This window comes from Schistocerca gregaria, chromosome 2 (assembly GCF_023897955.1).
Source record: "Schistocerca gregaria isolate iqSchGreg1 chromosome 2, iqSchGreg1.2, whole genome shotgun sequence".
In the NCBI taxonomy this organism is placed as follows: Eukaryota; Metazoa; Arthropoda; class Insecta; order Orthoptera; family Acrididae; genus Schistocerca; species Schistocerca gregaria.
Genome location: NC_064921.1, coordinates 398,022,897 through 398,045,866, shown reverse-complemented (window position 1 = coordinate 398,045,866; position 22,970 = coordinate 398,022,897). Strand labels below are relative to the sequence as shown.

The 22,970-nt window shown below is 45.4% G+C and overlaps 1 protein-coding gene across 1 annotated transcript in view; it reads right to left on the bottom strand.

Annotated features, from left to right (window-relative positions):
- The window catches only part of LOC126322244 (uncharacterized), a 700,988-nt gene that overhangs the window by 258,706 nt on the left and 419,312 nt on the right, over positions 1-22,970 (bottom strand). The gene's annotated exons all lie outside the window — the stretch shown is intronic.

The following is a 22,970-nucleotide window of genomic DNA, read 5'->3' as shown; positions in this document are numbered from 1 at the left end:
GCATCAGAGATTCCATGCAACGGAGGGTGGATGCATATATCCTCGCTAACGGAGGACATTTTGAACATTTCCTGTAACAAAGTGAAGTCACGCTGGTACGTTCTGTTGCTGTGTGTTTCCATTCCATGATTAATGTGATTTGAAGAGAAGTAATAAAATGAGCGCTAACATGGAAAGTAACATATTTTCTTTCTTTGTGTGTGAGGAATGTTTCCTGAAAGTTTGCAGTACCTTTTTGTAACACCCTGTATAAGGGTTTCCGTATACGACCATCGACCTGATGGTACAAGAAACTTGGTTCATCTCGCCTGGCGAAGCGCTGACGATGTCGCTGGGTTAGCATGTGAACACGTTCTACTGTGTGAGCTGAACAGCTTGCTCCGCCAGCCTTGTACTGCCACAGGTCCCTGCCTATGCGGTTTACAGAGTGGGCCCCACTCCAATTTCCGTGTGATGAGGCGTGAACGTCCGACACCTTGTAATCTGAGGAAGAAATTTCTGACAATGTACGTTTTGAGCACAACATTGTATGGTAATGAAACATGGGTTGTGGGAAAAGCGCAAAAGAAGAGACTCGAAGCATTTAAGACGTGGTGCGACAGAAGAATGTTGAATATTAGTAGATAGGGAAGAAGCAGGTCCTCCACAGAATCGGCGAGGGAAGGAGTATACCGTATAAACAACTCTCACTAGAAGAAGGGACAGGATTATAGGGCACCTGTTACGATACCTATGAATAACTTCTGTGATACTAGAGGGAGCTGTCCAGGGTAAGAGCTATAGAGGAAGACAGATCAGCATATTCCCCGCAAATAATTGAGGATATAGGTTGTAAGTGCTACTCTGAGATGAAGAGGTTGGAAAATGAGAAATTAATGGCGAGTCGTATCAAACCAATCAGAAGACCCATGAGTCACAAAAAAGAGTGACTTGTGTGTAGATATCGGGTGGCGAATACCTTCAAAATTTGCCAAGACTCGTCGACTGCATGCCCTTGCAGAATCGCTGCTGTACTATGCTTCAGAGGTGGACCAACGCGCTATTGCCCGTTCGAAATTTATTCACCTTCTTGTTTGAATTTACGGAAGACGAGAACTGCATGACTGAATGATTGAATGAATGAATGAATGGTTCTAAAGCGACCTACACTGAAGAGCCAAAGAAATTGGCACACTTGTCTAATATCGTGTAGGACCCCGCGAGCACGCAGAGGTGCTGCAGCACGACGTGGCATGGACTCTACTAATGTCTGAAGTACTGCTGGAGGCAATGGACACCACGAATCCTGCAGGGCTGTCCATAAGACCACAAGACTACGAGGCGGTGGAGATCTCTTCTGAATACCACATTGGAAGGCTTTCCAGATATGTTCAATAATGTTCATGGTTGGGGAGTTTGGTGGTCAGCGGAATTGTCAGAAGAGTGTTCCTGGAGCCACTCTGTAGTAATTCGGGAAGTATGGGATGTCACATTGTCCTGCTGGAATTGCCCAAGTTCGTCGAAGTGCAAATCGACATGAATGGATGCAGGTGATCAGACAGGATGCTTACTGTAGTGTCGTGGAATAGTAAAGAGCTGGAAACGTGGAATGTTGTCATAGTTTCGTTGCTTATGCCGAGAGCCAGAGGCAGTGGGTTAGCCAAGAGCTAACAGGATTGCGCATATATCGGAATGTGTCGTCACGCAGGGCAATGGCCTGGTTACACACAACAGGCGAGAGAGAATTGCTTTGCACGCTGGTTTGTGTTAGACGGAGACTTTCGTAGAGTGCAAGGCAGATGTATTGCGTCAGCTGTACTGCATTTCACAACTTCGTGTAAGTCTGCCGTAACAACACGTAACTCTGTCTCAATAATACCTAAGGAGTGAGTACGACAGATGAATCAGCAGTATAAGTGGAACGAATGCGTTCATTACAAATGAGCATGACGTCAGGACGTCGCTCGTCCTTCCTTTAAATACGTGAGCTTGGATAGCAACAAGGCACTCGCAGTTAGACTTCCAGTTAGATGTGTACTGGGTCGCTGCGTAGCGCTCATCTCAGTGATTGACATGTCAGTCTTTATTAAGGAGATGTTGCACTACGGGCGGCCCATCCAGCAGCAGACGTGAGGGTCCTCTCTGCTGCCGCTGTCAATCAGCAACCCAGGATTAGCAGAACTCGCGGCAGACTCGCTCGCCGCCAATGTTGACCACATCAGTGAGCCATCGTCGAGATCGTGCGGGGCCTAGGCCCTGTGCATCCGCCGTCACAACCGGGTGAGCCGACGACACTGGGGGACTGCAGCCCGTTCCGCCTGTCCACCGCGGACGAGCCACCAGGCGGAGCAGGAAGAAAGATGGGGTGGGATAGAGTACACTCTGCACTACGAGAACGCCTCTCATGCCGACAGCGCCGGGACTCCAACCCGGAGCCTCCTACGCGCAGCATCTTGCTGTCACCGGCCAGCCGGGCGCCGCCAGCCAAGCGCGACCGAAGTACGAAGTAAGGACATTCCTTCGCTACGTCACAGCACGCGGCGTTGCGCTAGCAAGACTGGTTCGGCCCGGAGCTGGTGTCATCGCTACGAGTCAGTGAGGACTTGGGGAAGGTCGTTGTTATCACCAAGCTCAGCCAGCCTGTGTTACGCGGGCCACATTGTACTCGGCAGGAATAAAGGTGTTATGAATTAATAATGTTTCTTTGGCGTTTCTGACGCGTCCACTTTCATTTCCTAGCACCCTGACAACTGGAGGGGTCACCGCTCAGCCATCCAGTCCACCGTAGGCGACCGGGACCACCGGACCGCCTACAGATTTGGTGTCAGAAGTCCTCGCGCCCACCGCCTACAGATTTGGTATCAGAAGTGTTCAAACCGCCCACTACAGCATTGGCCTGCAGATCTGGTACCTGGAGTCGTCGACACCGCCACTGCAGGACTCACACCACAGAGTTGCGGTCAGAACTGTCGACTCTACGCAGCCTTGTGGTAAGTGCACGAGGCGATTTTTCTTAATAGCTATGGATGCACGTTCTTTGTTGGGAGTGCACTTTGTGAGACCTACGGAAAGAGCAGATTTATCTGAGTTTAAGGGAAACAGTTGAGAAACGTACTTGGTACCAGTCAGTTGTACTGTGTGTAATTTAACGGGGCATGGGGAGCCATGCACGAAGGATGCTTACATACGTGTCACCTGCCAGTGTCTTATTTAGACGTATCAGGGATCTCATATCACTCCAACTGCACACTCCCTAAAGCATTACGGAGCCTCCACCAGCTTGAACAGCCCCTGCAGACATGCAGAGTCCATGGATTCTTTAGTTTTTCTCCATACCCGTACACGTCCATCCGCTCGATACAATTTAAAACGAGACCCTCCGACCAGGAAACATGTTTCCAGTCATCAACAGTCCTCTCTCAGTGTTGACGGGCCCAGGCGAGACGTGCAGCTTTTTGTCGTGCAGTCATCAAGGGTACGCGAGTGCGTCTTCTGCTCCGAAAGCCCATATCAATGATGTTTCGTTGAATGGTTCGCACGCTGACACTTGTTGATGGCCCAGGAATGAAATCTGTAACACTTCTGTCACGTTGAACTATTCTCTTGAGTCGTCGTTGGTCCAGTACCTGCAGGATCTTTTTCCGGCCGCAGCGAGGTCGGAGATTTGATGTTTTACCCGATTCTTGATATTTACGGTACACTCGTCAAATGGTCGTACGGGAAAATCCCCGCTTCATAGGTATCTCCGAGATCGTGTCTCTCATCGCTCGAAGCCGACTATAATACCACGTTCAAACTCACTTAAATCTTGATAACTTGCCACTGCAGCAGCAGTAACCTGTCCAACAACTGTGCCAGACATTGTTTGTCTTATAGGCGTTGCTGACCACAACGCCATATTTTGCCTTTTCACATGTCACTGTATTTGAATACGCATACCTATAGCAGTTTCTTTGGCGCTTCAGTGTACGTTTTTCATATCGCGTACGACACGAGGTAATACTTCAGACTACAATTATGTGACGTTCTTTCCCTTTCGTGTGGTTTTTAAATAACACAAGTAGCTGTTCACGCGACCTAATGCGCGACCTACGTCTCGGGAAACTTGTTACTGGTTTACCTGGAGGCGCCTACTCCGCTAATGTGTTTATTTAATTGAGTAACACTTACCACCCTTGGCTCGAGTCGAGAGAGAGAATTAATTAGCCCCGCACAATGTCACTATGGGCTTGCGTTCTGAAATTCCCTGAACTGAAAACTCCACAGGAGGATATAGGCCGCCAGCGTCTCCACCAAGCTGATTACTAGTTTTAATTAACGTCCTGGAATATCTGGAGCTTTGCATCTCAGACGATTATTCTCTCTCTGATTAAGTCTTGTCGTGTTTTCTCCTCCTTCCAAGTACTTTATAATCAATATCTAGCTCTACAGTCTAAAACAGACATATCGCTGGAAAGTACAGCTGATTTAGCTAAAATGAAAACTGGCAGACTAACTAAAAGTAGGAAAATCATCATTGAGTAAATAGTATCGAATGGAGCCCTTTATTGTAGACACAAATTGGCTTTCTTCTGTCATCATGCTTCTGGTTTGGTACGGCCCACCACGTATTCCTCTACTGCGCCTACCTCTGCGTGCAGGGAAGCTCTTGCGCCCTACGTGCTCAGTTATTTGTTGTGTTTTTTCCCCCAATATCTGTCTTCCTTTACAGTTTTTGCCTTCTGCAGGTCCCTTTAGCATCATGACAGTTATTCCCTTATATCTTAACACATATCCTGACATCCTGTCCCTTCTTTTCAGTGTTTTCAATACATTCCTTTCTTACCCAATTCTGCGGAGAAACTCCTCATTTCTTATCTTATCATTCCACCTAATTTTCAAGATCCTTGGCTTGTAACTATAAAAAAAACAAAAATACAAAAAAACGTATTACTCAGTACATTGTCCTGAGAGACCACTCTAGTACAAAATTATCAGACAGAATGTCTCCGGTCTGACATGTAAAATAATGTCGACAAGGAGGTGGTTCGGAATAAAATAGCAGAGCGTTCTCGTCTGCTCTGTGCATACAGCTGTCTGAGAATACTACGCCTATCATCTTTGCTCCGTTCCTCATCGGATGTCACAAAACACAACTGCCTCTGAAATTGCTGAAGCATCGGCCATTTAGCCAGTCAGCAATTCGTTTACAGGGAGGTTGACCCAGTAACGGACATTTCTATAGGTACTGGTGCTGCTCCTTTTCTGCTCAATAACTCTCCTCTGCATATGGTGTCTCCTGCTGTGACGTGCTATTAGTGTTAGTTACATCAGGGAGTTTACTTTCATAAAGATTACTTTAAACTGAGAAGTTCCCGATTCCAAATTTTCGAATACTGATGTCGAGTATTCGAATACCTAATCCGAGAATAATAAGTCCCGTTTCACGTTTCGGATCGCTTCGTGTTGGCTGCACTCGAGACCAGTCTTTCAATGCAAATGAACAAGTGAAACCTATAGTAGCAGAAAACTGGAACAAACTGAAACAAAAACAGATTCGAGAATCGACGAATATTACAGCTTTAGTTACATAAAACTATTTTCCTTAGAGGCACGAAGATCCCATATTATCCAAGCATACCCCCTGTACAGTCTGAAAACCGACAAAATTACGATTGCATCCGATGGCGTGGCTATAGCGTATTGTGTCCATAGCAGCTAGTCAGTAGTAGTAAGTTATCGATTTTCGCATGCGAATTCGATTCCTTCTCGTTATCGAGGCTGCGTGTTGGCCATTTACAAAAGAACCTTGTCTCTGTGAACGATGACGTTGTTTCTGTCGGCTAGATTATTTGATAAAAGGTGTTACATATAATTTGTTACCCTAAATACGACAACGACATATGTTTCTACACATTTCTTAAAAATTACAGTATATACTCGTAGTCTATTTTTGGGTACATAATTGTATGTCTAATTTAAATACCGTTGTATTAATAATTAAGTACGTGAGTCTTGTATACCCTGAAAGCTGAAACGCTGGTAACTTCTGTATAGACGGGTTTATCTGGTACGTAGTCCATTTATTTCTATACGCCAGTGGGTTTCGAATTATCTGTATTATACACTGAAGTGATAAAAATCTAGGGACCAGGATACGAACGTATGCAGAGGGTGGTGGTATCACGTACACAGGGTATAAAAAGGCAGGTATTGGTGGAGCTGTCATTTGTGTTATTTGCACTCAGGTGATTCATGTGAAAAGGTTCCCGACGTGATTACGACCGCATGACGGGAACTAACAGACTTTGAAAGCGCAGTGGTAATTGAAGCTAGACGCGTGGGACAATCCATTTCGGAAATAATTTGGGAATTCAGTATACCGAGATCCACAGTGTCAAGTGTGTGCCGAGAATACCACATTCCAGGCATTACCTCTCACCACGGACAACGCAGTGGCTGACGGTCTTCACTTAACGAACGGAGCAGCGACGTTTTCATAGAGTTATCAGTGCTAACAGACAACCAACACCGCATGAAACAAGCGTAGGAATGGGACGTCACCCGGTGTAGCCGTTACGACAGTGCGGCGAAATAATTCGGCGTTAATTGGCTATGGCAGCAGACGATCGACGCGAGTGCCTTTGCTAACAGCAGGGCATCACCTGCATTGCCCCTCCTGAGCTCATGAACACATCGGATGGATTCTAGAGGACTGGAAAAAATGTGGCCTGGTCACATGAGTCCCGATTTCAGTTGGTAAGAGCTGATGCAGGGATTCGAGTTTGGTGGAGACCCCACGAAGCCGTGGACCCGAGTTGTCAACAAAGCGCTGTGAAAGCTCGTGGTGACTCCATGACAGTATGGGTTGTGTTTACATGGAATAGATTGTGTCCTCTGTTACATTCAGCTACTTGGAGACTATTTGCAGGCATTTGTTGACTTCATGTTCTCAAACAACGATGGAATTTTTGTGGGTGACTGTGCACCATGCACTGGGCCCCCCGTTGCTCTCAATTGGTTTGGAGAGCATTAAGAGCAATTCGAGAGAATGATTGGCCATCCAGATCGCCCGACATGATCCCCATCGAACATTTATGGGACATAATCAAGAGGTCAGTTCGTGCACAAAATCCTGTAGCGGTAATATTTTCATAATGATGGGTGGCTATAGAGGCAGCATGGCTTGATATTGCTGCAGGGGGCTTCCAACGACTTTCTGAGTCCACGCATCGTCGAGCGTCTACTCTATGCCTGGCAAAAGGAGGTCCGTCACGCTATTAGGACGCATCCCACGGCTTTTGTCACCTAAGTGTATTTGTTGACACTATGTACGGCTGAATACAAAAGTAAATTTTCAAAATCTGGAAAAATATACAGAACTAAGTGAAAACTGTTTTTTTTGTTACTTTTTTTTTGCTGCCGATACGAATATATCTAAAAGATTGTTAGTCACAGATATTTATGAAAACATAAGGCATAAAAAATATGATAGTATTGCATGAAGTATCTATTGCTTAAAATGGAGATGTTTAATGCTTTTACTCGCTGATAATTTTTAACCATTTAATCACTTATTCTGGTTTTACATGCCTTCCAGTACACCTGTGCTCCTGTTCGTTGCTCTTACATGCTACCTCCAATAGCAGTTGCAGATTTACATTGCCGATTTTACCGCTGTTTGGACGCTCGGGCATCATTCATGCTGCTAAAGCTTGCTGGCTGTCCTTGCGATATTACATTATAGCGGTCTAAGCGGTGGGTGGTAGGGATAACCTTGTACGCTATCATTCCGTGAGTCTATTGTGAGTCTGTTTTGTTAAGGAAACGGCACAGAACGCAGTCTTGTGAACGCGTCTTCAGTAGTGCTCCAGTGTTTGCTGATCTTATCAAGTGAGCCTAACAGCAGATACAGAATGTCTTCAGCGACACACCGAATTCGAGAGTATAGCATAGAAGTTCAGGGAACTTATAAGGAATTCATTCGCAGAAAGAGTATCACGAGAACCAGAGAATAGGGACGTATAGGGTACACAGGCATTTGCTTTTCTTGCTCCACGCGACGTGGAACGTGGCAAGTGGCGGCTAACATTTAAACAAGATAGTCTCCCACATATACTGTGCATTTCCTGGCGTACTGACTTTTTAATTGTTGATGTGAGTTGTATCAAATTTGATTTTGAGTCGAATGTGTGAGATGCAGCGAGAAATCACCTAAAAGTAATATCTAGGTCTTCGCAGCATTCATTAATATAGTGAATTTTTCCATTCGTGCGTACCTGATTGCTCCATCCCAGATGGTGAGTTGAACGAAGTGGTTGCTGCAGCTAGGAAATCAGTTATGATGTACTACTGATAATTAATAGCAGAATTAATAATAATAATAATAATAATAATAACAGCAATAGCATATTTTAGTATTTACTGCCATTCCTACGTCCCCTCCTTGGAGAACGTTTTGCGTTCCCGTCTTCGTCACTAGACCGAACTACCAGAAATGCTGTAAGGAATCGAACTGTGAGAAGTTAAATTTTGTGAGCAATGCTTCGCAGATGGTGCACTCCGCCGTTTCAGGCTGCAGTCCTAAAACGAAGTGCGTGGCATCGTGGCGAATACGAGGAGTGTCGGAAGTAAACGGGACGACGGAGGACAGCAATGAAATTTTTACGAGCCGTAACCTTATGCCACACTGCAAGTCGTCGATTTTTATGTGCACGGAAAATATAATGTGAAATGCGGCTGCGAACGAAGAAAGTCAAAGTATGACACTCAAGGGGGTTTAACAGTCACAGAACCAATTCATGCTCATTTTTTGTTTCTTTTTTGGTTGCCATCGATCATTCGGAATGCTACTGTCCGTTCGTTCCCATAATTTTCAGATGCAGGCAGGGAAAGGTCAAGCGCTCAGTGAATGCTCTTAACTGAATTACGCCTATCTCGTTGAATAGGCAGGTATGTAACTCACTGAAAGAGATTTCTGTAGGACGTATAGTACCTATTCAGATTTTGACGTTATTTCCTCAGCGTTAGTTACCACACCTCCGATCTTATATTTACAATTTCAGAACGGCTGCAGAGAGAAACTGTCGTGCATTTGATTCTTCTGTATTCGAATTTGCGTCAACCAGAAAGATATGTCCGTATATAGTAATTCAGTTCAAGGAAAGAGGAGAGCAAGGGCTACAATTTATGAGACAGAAATTGAATTTGTGATAAGCCTGATTCAGAACGTCAATTTCAGTTTTTTGTGTATGTTACGTCGACGTTTCCGTCATCATTCGCTGTTCGTTACATAGTTCACACCGACTGACGGCTTCCTGCGCTCTCGAGCCCCTCTGGCGCCGTCAGACCGTAGAGCAGTAAAACAAGGCGCCAGAGTTCGTCTCAAGAGCTGCTGCTCAAGATTTAAGACCGCATAGACGGGCCAGAGGGCAGCCTGGGATAACGTTCAGGCGCTACGTAGGCGGCTAAAATAGCCAGCACTGGCTTCTGCGGACTCTGCCCGTGTGATTTATGATTATGTATACATGTCGCCCACTTACGACAAATCCGCCTACTGTAAACTCTGCTACATGTGTGGGCACGCAAGTGAAAAATGACAGGCGTTTGGAAAGATTAACTAACAAAGTTTGGTGCAAGTGCTACGGAGAGCAAATCGGCTTGGGTTGCAACGAACAGAAGACTGAGGCAGAAAAAAAAGTATGTAACGTTACCGAGCGAATGCGTTCTCTTTGGCTAATCAGCGCCTGCTGAAAAACCGTGGTAGCCGTGTGTTTGTGGGCTGGAAAGGAATGTGTGTACATTTTTGATCGTCGTTCTTCTACGGTAAATATCGAAAGAGAGATCACTGTCTCAGTGAGTGTGACTTGCGGCATAGCGAGATGTCGAAGTACTTAAAACACTGGATTCGCATTATGTAGGACGTCGCTTCAAATCCCTGTCCGGCCACACAGCTTTAAATTTTCGTAACCAGCGGAATGTGGAAAGGATATGGAATTATAAAAGGATAAATGATATGATGTCCTGAATATCATCTAGCAGATGCATGCCGGCACCACCTTCTGCTAATTCAGCGGTCCGCGTGTGGTAGACGTGATCCCGAAAGAAATCAGACATATTTGAACACGTGTAGCTGGACTGCACTAGTACAAGATTATATCATATGAATGGCAGTAACGGTATGATCGTACATAATTTTCATGCAATCTTAGAGCATTGTTACAGATGTGTTATTGCATGTCCACAAAGTGCGCTGGAGACTGCTCAGCTATCGATTGTACACATTTCCAATGCGCGGCGTTGACTACACTTAGCTGCGAGATGATTCCACATTGTTCCGGTATAGCCATCATATTTCCGTCTCTTTAGTTTTCTGCTGGACGGAGCCTCCTTCTATATTGATGCTGTTCAACCTTGGCTTCGCAACTCCCACACAAACTAACAATTATTTTTTGGGAATGTATTCCAGGATCAGCAGTATGACATTCATAACAGAAAAGGAGATAGTATTGTCTAATTTATTGCATGTTATTAAAGTCAAAAAAGCTGTTGGCTTTTATTTCTCATCTACAACGTAAATACGTTGCCTGTGTATACATTATGGTATCTGCACAACGGGACAGGAATTAATCATCATCATCATCATCATCAGCAGCAGCAGCAGCAGAAGCCGTCACCAATCGACATCAGTCGTTGGATAAATGGATCCTATAGACTTAAGTGCAGTGTGATCATTATTTACCTCTTGGAACTCAAGAAATAACATAATTTGACTGGCTAGTATACTTTAGCCTGGCTAAAAGTTATTATTCAGTTTTATGTTTATTGCAGCATTTTTTATGTCTTTCTCTCCATTCAGTCCCCCAGACAAGTACCTCTTTATTTCTCGTTGAACAGTTCTCGGTTATGGAACGGCTTTCGGATTAAAAGCCCAAGTCCCACTATCAAAACTAGCAACACACTGATTGTGAACGTGCTATTTCAGCCCTTTTGTAAGCTATGTCTTGAAAATTAATTTTATCAAAAGCACGTAGGACATTTTTACCTGAGTGCTCTTTCAAGCCTGAATTTCCAGCTTGAGTATACCTACGAGGGACTCCTGAAAAGCAATGCGTCCGAATTTATGTGGCAACTCTTAAAGATTTTTAAATCAAACACTCTTGATCAGCATTCTACACCTTTTTCTCAATGTTCACACATTTATTTCTCAACATAGTCACCTTTGCTACGAAAACATTTCTCCCAGCGAGAGACCTGTTTGTCGATACAGTTACTGCAGAATGTTTGTGTATGTTGACGAAGCCACAACCTCACTTCCGCTTGCACCACTTCATTACAATCAGAGTGAAGTCCTCGCAGGTATGCTTCAGGTTTTCGAAACAGATGATAAAGGGACAGGGTCAAGTCGGAAATATATGGAAGATGATCAATGACAGTGGACCAAAGGCATCGGATTGTTGCAGGTGTCGCAGCGCTCATGTGTTGTGCGGCGCTGTCTTGGCTTCATGTGTGGACGAAAACTTCGAATTCGAACACTCACTTTTCTGAGGGTCTCCCACGCAACGACCTTACACGTCGCAACGTTGGACGCTACAATTCTGAGCCCTCTAGCGGCAGAGGGCTGCAGCTCGCCTCATAGAAGAGGGTAAGTCGACAGAGTAATGTGCACGGCGTATTATCCCTAGACCAATATTAAGAATTAAAAAATCGTCGGCATTACTTTCCAGCGCCACCTGGTGCATATGTTGTTTCCTGAGAACTGTTACAAAACGATTGTGTTTCGCAAATAATACTGTGTGGTTCCCTTCTGATTATACCTCACAGTACTTCTTAATAAGTTTCGTCTACTGTAGTCATCTGATTCTATAATGAAGAACAGAATGTATATAAAAATTGAGAAGCAGTAAGAAAGTTCATTGAGAATCTGCGATAAAACCTGTACCTAAGCAGGGTGTAAACCGCCAACTCGCTCTCAAGCCCGAACGCCCAGGAATGTTGACGGACGGCATCATTCTGCTGCAGAATAATGACCAGCCACCTATTGCCAAGGTAATTACGACGACGCTACAGAAATTTCTCTGGGAAGCCCTTATAAACCCTCCAAACGGTCCCGATCTCTCCCCACGAGATTTCCATACTTTTGGAGCCCTGTATAAAGACATTCGCAGACGTCGATTTGTTTCGGACGAAGAGATGCGCGGCTAGGTACAATCATTCTTCCATAGGCAACTGCAAACTTTTTTCCATGAAGGCGTTGACTGCTTCGTCAGGCAGTGGGATAAATTTACAGTGGGATAACTTTTGAAGTAATATGCAGCTTACGTACATTTTTTCCATTTCCCTCATTTTCATTTGACTGACCGTTATCACTATCTAATCACATTGAAGTGCCCATCTGTCAAAAGCGGAAACAACCACCTTTTGCATCACGGACTGCTGCGTTTCAGTGAAGTTCTGGAACGTACCGACAAGGTCGTGGATAAACTCCGACTCCTGTACTGAGGCTGAGGATCCATGCTAAGAACAGCCCGATCCAGGTGGTCCCACAGCTTCTCGATGGGTATAAATCCGGCATGTTTGGTGCCCAGGGGAGTGTGGTAAGCTCACCCCGGTGCTCTTCGAACCACGCCCGTACAATGCGAGCTGTGTGAGGCGTTACATTGTCCTGCTGGTAGATGCCATCGGGCGGAGAAGAAAATGGTTCAAATGGCTCTAAGGACTACGGAACTTAACGTCTGAAGTTATCAGTCCCCTAGACGTAGAACTACTTAAACCTAGCTAACCTAAGGACATCACACATATCCATGCCCGAGGCAGGATTCGAACCTGCGGCCGTAGCAGGAGTGCGGTTCCGGACGGAAGTGCCTAGAACCGCTCGGTCACATCGGCCGGCTGCGGAGGAGAAACCAAGTGCGTGCGTGTAGGAATGGGCATGGTTCCCAAGGATAGATACATACATGTGTTGATCTACTGTGTCTTTCTGAATGACCAGGTCACCCAGTGAATGCCACGAAAACATACCGCAGGTAATAATGCTTCTTCCTCCGACCTGCCCTTCTGACGATTGTTGCAGGATGTTTGTTTTCAGACATTTCATGCCGATGGAGGACAAAACGTGATTCATCTGAAAACGCCACCTGTCGCCACTCAGAGGCGTCCAGTTGTGGTTTTGTCGTGCAAATTCCAGCAGATGAACAACAGCACGGAACCATGGGTTGGGTTGTTTGGGGGAAGAGACCAAACAGGGAGGTTATCGGTCTCATCGGATTAGGGAAGGATGAGGAAGGAATTTGGCCTGGCATTCGATTTAGGGAAATCACGGAAAACCTAAATCAGGATAAATGGACGCGGGATTGAACCGTCACCCTCCGTAATGCGAGTCCAGTGTGCTGACCACTGCGCCACCTCGCTCGGTACGCCTGTTGCAGGGTCCGCCATTTTGCCATTCACACTATACTTTAACCACGGCGCCACGGGAATAGTTTACAAAGTTAGCCATCACGGAAATGCTTCCACCCTTGGCCCGAAAGCTAATGATAATGTCTTCATAGGCGACGGATAAGTCGCTCCATTTCCGCTTTACTACAATGACTACACTCATTTTCGAATCCCCCGAGGCGGTTTTTGTACCCTCTGTACCCTCCACAGCTAATGCCTGCTACCTGCCGTCTGTGAATGGTTATCACACACTGATGTCAAACGTAGGGGGCTGATCGTATTAATGTCACTGCACCGTGTATATATATACATACCGGGTGATCAAGAAGACAGTATACATTTGAAAACTGAATAAATCGCGGAATAATGTAGATAGAGAGGTACAAATTGACACACATGCTTGGAATGACGTGGGGTTTTATTAGAACCAAAAAAATACAAACGTTCAAGAAATGTCCGACAGATGGCGCTTCATCTGATCAGAACAACAATAATTAGCATAACAAAGTATGACAAAGCAAAGATGATGTCCTTCACGGGAAATGCTCAATATGTCCACCATCATTCCTCAACAATAGCTGTAGTCAAGGAATAATGTTGTGAACAGCACTGTAAAGCATGTCCGGAATTATGCTGAGGAATTTGCGTCAGATGTGGTCTTTCAGCATCCCTAGAGATGTCGGTCGATTACGATACACTTGCGACTTCAGGTAACCCCAAAGCCAATAATCACACGGACTGAGGTCTGGGGACCTGGGAGGCCAAGCATGACGAAAGTGGCGGCTGAGCACACGATCATCACCAAACGACGCGCGCAAGAGATCTGTCACGCGTCTAGCAATACCTTTTTTTTTTCCTAATAAAACCCCATGTCATTCCAGGAATGTGTGTCAATTTTTACCTCTCTATCTACATTATTCCGTGGATTACTAAGTTTTCAAATTTAACTGACTTTTCGATATATATATATACGGCCAAACTTTCAGGAAACATTCCTCACACACAAAGAAAGAAAATATGTTATGTGGACATGTGTCCGGAAACGCTTACTTTCCACGTTGGAGCTCATTTTATTACTTCTCTTCAAATCACATTAATCATGGAATGGAAACACACAGCAACAGAACGTACCAGCGTGACTTCAAACACTTTGTTACAGGAAATGTTCAAAATGTCCTCCGTTAGCGAGGATACATGCATCCACTCTCCGTCGCATGGAATCCCTGATGCGCTGATGCAGCACTGGAGAATGGCGTATTGTATAACAGCTGTCCACAATACGAGCACGAAGAGTCTCTACATTTGGTACCGAGGTTGCGTAGACAAGAGCTTTCAAATGCCCCCGTAAATGGAAGTCAAGAGGGCTGAGGTCAGGAGAGCGTGGAGGCCATGGAATTGGTCCGCCTCTACCAATCCATCGGTCACCGAATCTGTTGTTGAGAAGCGTACGAACACTTCGACTGAAATGTGCAGGAGCTCCATCGTGGATGAACCACATGTTGTGTCCTACTTGTAAAGGCACATGTTCTAGCAGCACAGGTAGAGTATCCCGTATGAAATCATGATAATGTGCCCCATTGAGTGTAGGTGGAAGAATGTAACTAAAAAAAGAGCTCTAACATGGAAATTAAGCGTTTCCGGACACATGTTCACATAACATCTTTTCTTTATTTGTGTGTAAGGAATGTTTCCTGATATATATATATATATATATATATATATATATATATATATATATATATATATAGAGAGAGAGAGAGAGAGAGAAAGAGAGACAATTTGAGCACAGATTCGTTTACTATGCGCGAGAGCGTTATGAAGACACTCGTAAAACCTCGGGAACGGAAGGAAGTGATGGTACTAGAAGGACCCTCCACCACACACCGGAAGTTAACTTGCTGCCCACAGACGTAGATGTAGCCCATTTGCTGTCAATCGAGACCGCAAAGCGAACATATGCCACGAAAGAATGAGATGGATTCGGGACACCGGGACACGTTTCGTAGTGGAATAGCGGCCTAGACGAGTGAGTGAGTGAAAGAGTCCAGCCAGTACCTGCAGGGTGTCCAGGAAGCGCGCTGCTGTGTCGGCCCGCGACGGCTGCATGGCGAGGCCAGCCCAGGCGAGAGGAGCGACTGCCGTCTGCCGACCCCTCGCCATGCCGCAGCGGCGCCGCTTTATCGCTACGCCGGCCGTGACTGCGCCGCGCTGCGCGTGACGTCACAGATAGGCGCGCCCAGAGATGCGAATAAATGTGAAAAGAGTGCGCGACGGGAACGGGAGCGGGAGCGCTAGCCGGAACGTAGCCGTGTCCTTCTGTCCCACGTAAAGGGAGCGCCAGGCCAGATATTGCCACTGCGTCCCTCATGCCACCTTCACCCCGACGTGGCTTTCAGTGGTTGTAACTGAAGTGCAGCCACTTACGGAGGTCCAGTGTGGGCTGCAATGCTTTACGGTAGCGAACCTTGGTAGATATTCTAATGATTTAATGTCGAACCGACTTACGCTGGAGAAAAAATAGTTCCAATTTAGCACGCCACATGCAAGTCTGGCCCTGTGAATGCAAGAAAGTCGTATAGTGATTTAAAATGGAATGATCATATGACGTTGATTGTCGGTAAAGCAGATGCCAGACTGAAATTCATTGGAAGAATCCTAAGGAAATGCATTCCGAAAACAAAGGAAGTAGGTTACGTACGCTTGTTCGCCCACTGCCTGAATACTGCTCAGCAGTGTGGGATCCGTACCAGATAGGGTTGATAGAAGAGATAGAGACGATCCAACGGAGAGCAGTGCGCTTCGTTACAGGATCATTTCGTAATCGCGAAAGCGTTACGGAGATGATAGATAAACTCCAGTGGAAGACTCTGCAGGAGAGACGCTCAGTAGCTCGGTACGGGCTTTTGTTGAAGTTTCGAGAACATACCTTCACCGAGAAGTCAAGTAGTATACTGCTCCCTCCTACGTATATTTCGCGAAGAACCATGAGGATAAAATCAGAGAGATTAGAGCCCACACAGAGGCATACCGACAATCCTTTCTATGAACAATACGAGACTGGAATAGAAGGGAGAACCGATAGAGGTACTCAAAGTACCCTTCGTCACACACCGTCAGGTGGCTTGTGGAATATGGATGTAGATGCAGATGTAGAGATGTAGAAATGTTTCCATATATGACACATTAGGAACCGGTCGCGTGCAGAAAGGTCAAACAAGTGAGAAATGCATTATGTTGATTTTGTTATTAACTGCCACTTGCACATTTTATTCAGTACGAGCAATGGAGTCGTCTACGAGATACTGCATCTGTAAAACGACGTGATCAACAGTTGCCCACAGCACCTCCGAGGGAATTTGAGCAACGTCTTCCTGTACATTGGCCATGACAGCATGCAGAGACCGAACGTGTCCCTAGTAAACGCGTTCTTTTAGATACCTGCAGAGCTAAGAGTCATATGTATTCAGATCAGTTGATCTTGCTGGCCCTGCATGTGGAAAATCTCTGGAGATAACACGTTCATGGAAGCTAGCATTAAGCGGATCTTTCATTGTGCGAGCGACGTGAGGTGTTGCTCCATCTTGCATGAAAACAGTGCTTTCCACACAGTTGCGCTATACAAAATCAGGAATCACTTGCTGTACAAGGAGGTCTCGATTACATGCAGACGTCACTGTACAACTGACACCTTGTGAGTCTATTTTCTTCTAACAAGAACGGACCAAGAATAAAGGTGCTCGACAGTCACATATGGCGTCTGCAATGGCTCTTCATGCACAGCACACCGTTTAACATTATACAAAATCCGACACTTCTATGTATTCACTAAATCCTCTAATGTAGAATGTGCCTCGTCACTTCATAGAATATTGCCCTGCCACATGTCATCAGCTTCGATCTGTGCCAGAAATAGAAGGGCAAATTCAGAACGCTGCTACGGATCATGAAGTTTCAGCTGCTGCACCGTCTGGATCTTGTACGGGTACCATTGTTAAAATAGGCAGCAAAACTTTCCTTAAATTTTTTTCTTTTTCAAATTCAGGCTTGATCACACCAAGTATGTTACAAAAACATAGGTGATGGTTTCGGTCATATCACATGACCATCATCAGACCTGTAATTTAATTTAGAAAGTAATAGAAACCTTACTAGTTTGACAATAAAATATGACAAAATGGTTATAAGGATAAAATACAATAAGAAATGTTATACCCATGGCATCCTTCGAAGATGGTAGGTGGAGCACTCTTCTCAGCTGCTGTGATGTCAACTGGTGCCAGCAAGTGAGGAGCATACGCTGAAGTACGAAGATGCTCACTATTCCAAAAATGTTTGTTAAAATTGTTCAAAACTTTCAGTAGTGTTGACCGTGGAAAGGACATTTATCGTGACACTGCACCACCACTATCACTATCAGGGCCACTTCCTGCACGGTCAGTTACAGCAACAGCAACCATCAGTAGCTTCCACCTGGATAGGACGACTTTATGTTCCAGGTGTCACGCCAAGCTAACCAGCGTTTTCGAATTTCTTTATCATCTTCTTTAAACTATTAAACGACATCGTGCCCCTCCCCAGACCCTTCCGTCGGCGATACCCTCTCGATGCAGCGGTGTAATTACCGCCGCTCAAATAAAACAGTTTCACTAACAGCGCACTGTTTCTGTTCTCGATAGCGGTACTGTTCACTCACGTTATGGCTGGCCAAATGACAGTGTGGATGTCACATCGTCATACAAACAGTGCAAAGCGCTATGTTAGAGCCTGGTTCCCACAGCTGGAACCGACGTGTTTTCTAGCGTAAATAAATTCCTCACTAACGCATTAGAATGACTACCAAGTTTCACTTTCATACGATAATAACAGTCCACACTGGACATCCGTGAGTAATTGCACTTTAATTATAACCACCGACCACAGCCTGCTGATACGGTCTCCGCCATGCTGCTGAACGCTCTGAAACGACCCAGCTTGTTCATACGGCAAGCATACCGCAATATGATCATGTGTGACTGGAGAACGCTCCAGCAGCAATTTGCGGCTACAGGTGACGCTACGAACTACGCACGAGTCCTCGAAATGATGAGTCGTAAACTAACTTTCCTCTTTGTTGAAGACAATAGGTGGCGCCTCAGCCCTGCAGTATCAATTATGATAAATTGTTGTTGTTGTTGTCTTCAGTTCAAAGACTGGTTTGTTGCAGCCCTCCATGCTGCTCTTTCCTTTGCAAGCTTCTTCATCTCCCAGTACCCACTGCAACCTACATCCTTCTGAATCTTTTAGTGTATTCATTTCTTGGTCTTCCTCTACCATTTTTACCCTCCACGCTGCCCTCCAATACTAAATTGGTGATCCCTTGATGCCTCAGAAAATGTCCTACCAAGCGATCCATTCTCCTAGTCAAGTTGTGCCACACATTTCTCTTCTCCCCAATTCTGTTCAATACCTCCTCATTAGTTATGTGAACTACTCGTCTAATCTTCAGCATTGTTTTGTAGCACCACATTTCGAAAACTTCTATTCTCCTCTTGTCTAAATTATTTATCGTCCACGTTTCACTTCCATAAATGGCTACACTCCATACAAATACTTTCAGAAACGACTTATACTTTTATAACTAACTGTACAAACACTGTTATTCTTTAAATATATCTATCAGTAAAAAAAGAAGTCCTCTGTATTGAAACGACAAGCGATCTGCATGCAACGTACAAGATGTATTTACATTTCATAGGGCCACGTTCGAATCCGCGTTCAGGATATGAGATTTTGCTCTGCACGTTCAGAAATATTCCTGGACGAGCGCTTTCCACTCTCTGACGTCGGGAACTGGTCGTGCTGCACCTTGACATTCGAATTAACGTCCCTTGTGAAGGTCGCACTGAACTCAATTGACCAATTCGCATCGGGAAGAAGTATTACCATGTGACACTTCAGTCTCCTGCTGCAGCGGGGCAAATCTCTTCCCTTTTTTTAAGTATTCTTCTTGTATACTACGTAGGTACACGCATCCGCTTCATTTCAAGCACACCAGTTGGCTGATTGAATAGCACCGACCTATTGAAGAGTGAAACTTTATGTCACTCGGACAATTACGTGTAAAACTGGACAATATGACATGCGTTTCATCATTCATTCATCTATTCTCTCACCGTATTTCATAATTCCTTCAAAAAGGATAACCACCAGGGATGTGGCTCAACGTATACATTAGTAAAAGATAAATAAATTTTGGAAACTTAATTTGTACATTTTGCGGTCAGTTAAGTATCACTGTAGTCATTTATTTACATATTCATTTCACTTTGCGAGACTAGGGCATTCAGGCCTCCCTTACACCTAACAAGACACTCACAGTGAATCAGCAGTACAATGTGTACTTTTCATCTTCAATTTACAATAATGATGATAGTGATAATAATATTATTGTTCAAATTTGATTCCTTAAGGAATGTTTTTTGGCAGTGAAGATGGCCATACAATGATCGAAATCTATATATGCAACAAACATAATTGAAACTGACTGCTGTACGCCCTACTACCTGAATATTATTAATAACAGTAATAACAGCGATAAAGTAATTTGGACATGAGTAGTATGAAAGTGAACGGAAACAGATGATACTGGAAAAGCGTGGAGAGTGTGACAGCCGGCCAGTGTGGCCGAGCGGTTCTAGGCGCTTCAGTCTGGAACCGCGCGACCGCTACGGTCGCAGGTTCAAATCCTGCTTCGGGCACGGATGTGTGTGATGTCCTTAGGTTAGTTAGGTTTAAGTAGTTCTAAGTTCTAGGGGACTGATGTCCTCAGCTGTTAAGTACCATAGTGCTCAGAGCCATTTGAACCATTTTGAAGAGTGTGACAGAGGTAAAACTTCTAGGACAGACAGTGTGATAGAGATATTGGTTCACTGTTGGGCAGAAGTAAAACCGCTGGGACATTCCAAGAGTGAAGCTACGCCGATGTTAACAGATGCAACTTTCATACCCTCTTGAGCGCAGCGCAGTTTCACGAGGGCGTGCTGGAAAGTAATGCCTCCGATTTTTTATGTGGAAACTCTTAAATATTTTGAAATAAAACAAACGTTACAAATATTCAACATATTTATTATTCGTGTCTATAAATTTGCAGCCCCCTACCGTTAGAGGGCTCCGAAGTGTAGCGCTTAGCAGGGCGGCGTGTTCGAGGCGTCTCCAGACACGTTTTCGCTGGTCACTGGAGCTCCGTTCAAAGCTGGACTCATCACTGAAGACAGGTTTGCTCCAGTCAATGAGATTCCAGGCCGAAGCCGTGTCTGCAGGCCCCCGGACAGCCGTGGGATACCAACATGACTGACGCCTCCCATACGGCCCGCCAACCAGGAGTGCTGGTCTAGGGCGCCACCGAAGGGGCAGTAGTTAGGACACTGGACTCGCATTCGGGAGGACGACGGTTCAGAACCGCGTCCGGCCGTCCTGGTTTAGGTTTTCCATCATTCCTTGGTCCCCTCCCCCCAAATCAACCAACCAACCATTAGAGATGGTCTGGAGTGCCACTTCTGTACATAGCAGGATGCCTCTGGTTATCACATGTGGCACACTTGCAGCACAGCGGTACGTCGACGATATTCCACGCCCCGTTTTGTTGCCCTTCAAGGCAAACCTTTCTGGACTTAAATTTCAGCAGAGAATGGCCGGACGAGCACAGTGAGAGTTCTACTGCTTGTCAAACGCTCCTCGGTCAGCAAGGTCGCCGTGATCGCTGCCCAATTGAGAACGGTTGGAGCATTCTGCGCAGGGCCCTGCAATCATATTGGGAGTTTGACGATCTAACCCGCGAATTGGACAGAATTTGTCACGATGATCCTCAGAAGAACATCCAACAACTCTCTCTACCAATTGCCAAGCCGAATAACTGGTTGAGTAAGAGCCAAAAGTGGACCAACGCTCTGTTGACTTGCTCAATTTGTGAAGCTCTTTCTCGTGGAAAAATCATATATTTTATCTGAAACTGTAACCATTTACTTGTCTGTTCATGTACATCACATCTATCCAGTTCCGTTCCATTTGTACGATTCGTGTCCACCTGCTTAGCTGAGTAGTAACGTGCTTGCCTCCCATGCAGCGGGCCCGGGTTACATTATCAACCGGGTTGGAGATTTTCTCCGCTCGTGAACTGGGTGCCGTGTTGCCCTCATCATCACTTCATCCTCATCACCGGCACGCAAGTCACCCAGTGTGGCGTCGACTGAGATAACACTTGTACTCGGTGGCCGAACTTCCCCGGATGGGGCCTTCTGGCCAACAATGCCACACGATCATTTTTTTTATAATTCATTATGGTATGTCTTTGTTGTCTCTTAAAGTATACAAGGTTACAGTGTGAGCGGCTGAGGATGTTTATGTGCAAACGTAAATCCTATGAACTTCACGAAATATATGAACAACTGGAGCTGTTACCTCCATTTTCGAAGAGTATTATCCACGATAACAATCACATGATGTGGGATAATATTCTGCGGAAAGAATGGTGCGCTTACGGCTGGAGACTACGCTCTAGTGAAAAGACGCTGGATGATATCTCACGGTGATTCGACATTGAAGGTAGAAAGGATAGACAGTACAGGTACTGAAATTGCTTCAAGGTAATGTATAAGGGCTCCTGCCTTGCTCTTTCCGACCTCTCTGTTTCTCTTCGTCTTCTTCTCCCATTTCTTCTCTACAAGTCAGTAATAATGTTTCATCCATCTGAAGTGGGCTTACATTGCGTACTGTTTGATCAAAATTCTTTTGGTAAACGCTGTCGGTTGGAGCAAAACCTTGCAGTACTGATGGACGTGACGAACGTCTTCGGCTGGTGGTGTTCTCGTGTTGCAAGTAGCTATGCTTCGCTACGAGACAGCACGTCCATTTCGGGGACGTCGCTCCCGCTCGCTCGCTGCCACAGATTGCGGCCGTTTAAAAAGGGCAGTAGCAGCCTTGCAGCTGGCAAGGGGTCACAGCGTTACATCACGCACTCCAAGCTATGTCTCCAGAGCTTCAAAAGCACTGCAGTAGTTTACATCTGGTTGTCAACACGAAATGGCTTTTTGTTGTCGTGTCTAAGTCAACCCCCCCCCCCCCCCCACCACACACACACACAGACAGAGAGAGAGAGAGAGAGAGAGAGAGAGAGAGAGAGAGAGAGAGTCTGAGAGAGAGAGAGAGAGAGAGAGAGAGAGAGAAGGGGAGAAGCCAGAAATGTCATGGCAGATTAAAACTGTGTGACTGTACAGGACCCGAAACCGGAACATACCTTTCACGGGCCACCTTGTTATCCAGTGAGTTATACAGGCACGACTCCCCAACTGCGCTGTGAGTGGCTATGAATTTTTGTACTTGGGTTGTTGCTGGAGGTTGTAGCAACAGAGCTTTACGTACTATCTAGTACATCCGGCATTGCTTTGGGCTCTGTGACAAAACGGAGTGAACCGAAACCAAGTTCTTCAAAGTCAAACATATCAACAGAAGACAACTCTGTGGGGTCGCCATGGTAATCTGTGTGGAAGTAATATTAACTGACTGACTGACTGGATTTAGGCTTTACAGACGACTTTTAT